The sequence below is a fragment of the Myotis davidii genome, unplaced genomic scaffold, assembly GCF_000327345.1.
Source record: "Myotis davidii unplaced genomic scaffold, ASM32734v1 scaffold1832, whole genome shotgun sequence".
NCBI lineage: Eukaryota > Metazoa > Chordata > Mammalia > Chiroptera > Vespertilionidae > Myotis > Myotis davidii.
In genome coordinates this window covers 588,553-589,355 of record NW_006283151.1, presented here as the reverse complement: position 1 = coordinate 589,355, position 803 = coordinate 588,553, and positions in this window count along the sequence as shown.

Genomic DNA, 803 nt, shown 5'->3' with positions numbered 1-803 from the left:
TGATTGCAATTCACTAGTGAAAATCAGCCAATCAATTGGTACTTATTATTATTATTATATTTTAGTATGTTTTTGTTGATTTCAAAGAGAGGAAGGGAGAGGGAGAGAAAGAGAGATCAATGATGAGAATCATCAATCAGCTGCCTCTTGCATGCCCCCTACTTGGAAATGAGTCTAAAATTTGGGCATCTGACCTGTCCTGGAATCAAACCATTACCTCCTGTTTCATGGGTCGGCACTCAACCCCCGAGTCACACTGGCCAGGCAATATTTATTATTTATTGCATATATTATGTGACAGTTTGTACATGAAGCTATATTCCAAGAAACCGTGGTAAAAAAGCAAATGGACTGGTGAATCACCTGGACTTTTCATCCAGTGTAAATGTGAAGATTTGGGCCCCTTTGAAGACTTTTTAAGATGTCTTTGGGCCGAAACCGGTTTGGCTCAGTGGATAGAGCCGGACTGAAGGGTCCCAGGTTCGATTCCGGTCAAGGGCATGTACCTGGGTTGTGGGCATATCCCCAGTAGGAGATGTGCAGGAGGCAGCTGATTGATGTTTCTCTGTCATTGATGTTTCTAACTCTCTATCTCTCTCCCTTACTCTCTGTAAAAAATCAATAAAATATATTTTAAAAAAAAGATATTAAATATATATCCTTATAGCCCCACTGCCCCACACCCCACCACCCATGCCCTCACCTTCCTGGTGTCTGTATCCATTGGTTAGGCTTCTATGCATGCATGCAAGTCCTTTGCTTGATCTCTCCCCCTTACTCCCACCCTAGAAGTGGAATCACTA